Raw genomic sequence first — 2,966 nt, 5'->3', positions numbered from 1 at the left:
CGTTGAGGGTGGCGCAAGACTGTCGTTGAGGTAAAAAAAAAAAAGAGAGAAACTAAGAGCTTACTCGAATCGATACGTACGACCCACACCACACCTATTTACACATCATCCTTGGCGCTCGATTTAAAGAGATTTCTGTACTTGTGAAGATAATCTCGGCCGTATTCCGGTTTCGACGCTGATCCGGGGCCAGGCGTGCGTTTCAGCGGCCTCAAATCAAATACTGCATATTCTAGCGACGCGCATCAACCTCATCTCCAAGGCTATGCAGCCATGTGCCATCGGTCGTCGCCGCGGGACCCGGACATGGAAGCGGCAGCATGGTTATTTCTGATCAAATTAGTATGACACAATGTCATCATCAAGCAAGGGGATGTAGCTCAGATGGTAGAGCGCTCGCTTAGCATGCGAGAGGCACGGGGATCGATACCCTGCATCTCCATTCCGCGTTATCGTTTTAGCTGCGCTTCTGACATCCTATCTTGATCTTGTATTCCTTTAGAGCATCTCCCCCGAGGTTGGGTGTAATTTTTGGATTGTTCAGATAAAATTGAGCGAAACTCGTTCAAACATAAGCGAAATTTAATGATATTTAACATATAGACGAGTTCGTACATAAATAGGCAGAATTCATACATATATTTGAATTCGGCGACAGACTAACTTAAACTAAAACTGGTCTTCTACATGCCGAAATGGCGATAGAAGGCCGTGGTCGCCGTCGTCGTCGCTCGAGTTGTCGGCGTCCTCGGGGGGCGGCGCCTCGTGTCAGCGGCTAGAACCCTGGCCAGGGTCGCCGGCGCATGGCAGCGTCGGCCGGTAGAGGTCGTCGTTGCTGCTCCGCCTCCTGGCGCTCCCAGTCCCGCCTGGACCACTCCAGCGCGGCGTCGATCGGGAGGGTGTTGTCGGCGACCTCCGCGCGCTTTGCCTCCTCCTCGGCGAGCTGGTTGGCGGCGGCGGTGGCGGTGGCCTCCTTCTTCGCGGTCTTCCGCTTCCGCCCGCGCGTTGGAGAAGCCGGCTGGTCGCGGATGACGAGGGCGCCGCTGCTGCGCCCTCGTGTCGGCATTGGAGACGCCGCCTCCTGCTTCACGGGGTAGCAGCGCGGGGTCGCCGGCGGAGGCGCCAATCCGCCGGACCTAGAGGCGGACCTGGATCCTGACGAGGAGGAGGACAGCGCCATCCTGCTCGGCGTCCAGGAACTACCGTGTCGGCGTGAGACGGTAGCCGCTTCCGGCGGCGGCATCCCCAGAACTTAGGAGTTCCCACCCTCGATGTGCACGAGCACATTGGCGAGGGTGCGGCCAGGGGCGCTCCACCATCGGCGGCGGCCATGGGCATTGTTCCTAGCGGGACGAGGAGGAGGGCCATCATACGCGGCGAGTTCCCGCTCGTACCTGCGCCGGAAGAAGTCCGTCCACGCGTTGTAGTTGTCCGGCCAGAATCGCGGCTTCGCGCACTGCTCATCACTGAGAGTGACGAGCACCGCGTCGATCTCCGCCTCCAGGGCGGCGCGACCAATCGGCGGCGGTGGGATCGGGGCGCCGGGTAGCCCGCCATGTGGAGGAGCCGGCCCTCCCATTGGTGGAGAGAGCAGCGGCCGAAGCCATTGTTGGCAGCACCATCGTTCGCCATTCTCTGCTAGTTCTTGCTCGGCGCGGCGAGATTGGGGAAGATTGGGGAAGATGAGAACACGGAGACGGCGTGGTGAATGCGGGGCAGACGCGGTAGTTCGGCAATAAATAGAGGTAGGCACGTGTAAAACCGAGGCGACGACATTAACTCGCCGCGTGGAAGCTACGCGTCCGGCGAAGACTGACCGGCGGTAGGCTTTTACAGCTCGCGGAAGACGATGCGGTGAGGACGACGATCGATCTCTCTCGCCGACAAGTTGGGGGCACCAGCCGCGCGGGAAGTTTCCTCGGCGTTTCCCGCGCTTTCGTTTCGTCCGAAGTCCCCGAGCGCTCCCCGGGGACCGGGATGGCCTGATGAAAAAAAAGGCGTCCTGGAGGCTCATCGGAGAGACCGCTAGAGATGCTCTTACTGCAGCTGCTTTTGACGGAGCAACTGAACTTTGCTGCGTTTTTTTGACAGAGTGCTGAATTGCAGAGAAAAGATTACGAAATTGTCGGCTATGATACTACCAACTTCTCTTTATGATCTTTGCTTTTGCAAACACAATATTCACTGCACGCTTGCCGAAACTGAATCGTGGAGAATGTTATGCCGATCTCTTGGAGCATCTCCAGCCGGCGCTATTTAGCGCCGGATGGATGTATTCTTTTAGCCTGGAGAGACCTATTTTTCCAGCGACGAGCCTAGGAGGGATGAATATTGGAAATTTAGACAAAACTAGGCGAAACTCGTTCAAACATAAGCGAAAATTAAAGATATTCAACATATATAGAAGTTCGTACATATATAGGCCGAATTCGTACATATATTTGAATTTGGCAAAACTGAAACATAAACTTAAACTAATAGCGGCCTTCTACATGCCAAAATGGCGGTAGAAGGCCGTGTGGTTGCCGTCGCCGTCATCCTCGCTCGAGTTGCTGGCGTCCTCGGGCGGCGGCGCCTCGTACCAGCGGCTAGAACCCTGGCCAGGGTCGTCGGCGCGTGGAGGTGTCGGCCGGTAGAGGTCGTCGTCGCTGCTCTCCTCGAGTTTGATCAGCGCGCGGCCCTGGGTGCGGCGTTCGTTGCCACGGCCGGTGAGGCGGCTTGGACGGCGCGTTGCCGCGCGGCAGCCATGTCCAGCAGCCGACGCTGCTGCTCCGCCTCCTGCCGCTCCCAGTCCCGCCTGGACCAGTCGAGCGCGGCGTCGATGGGGAGCGTGTTGTTGGCGGGGACCAAGTCGTTGAGCGACCTGGCGATCACCTCCGCCACCGCGGTGTCCTCGGCGCGCTTGGCCTCCTCCTCAGTGAGCTGGTTGGCGGCGGCGATGGCGGCGGCCTCCTTCTTCGACGACT

General features: G+C 58.3%; 1 non-coding gene across 1 annotated transcript; it reads left to right on the top strand.

Moving 5' to 3' along the window:
* Window positions 1–369: 369 nt before the first annotated feature.
* On the top strand, window positions 370–442 carry TRNAA-AGC. The gene has a single exon. It is a non-coding gene; the product is annotated as a tRNA-Ala (tRNA).
* Window positions 443–2,966: the final 2,524 nt, after the last annotated feature.

This window comes from Lolium rigidum, chromosome 1, assembly GCF_022539505.1.
Source record: "Lolium rigidum isolate FL_2022 chromosome 1, APGP_CSIRO_Lrig_0.1, whole genome shotgun sequence".
Lineage (NCBI taxonomy): Eukaryota > Viridiplantae > Streptophyta > Magnoliopsida > Poales > Poaceae > Lolium > Lolium rigidum.
The sequence above is the reverse complement of the archived record's forward strand: the minus strand, read 5'-3'. Positions and strand labels throughout refer to the sequence as shown.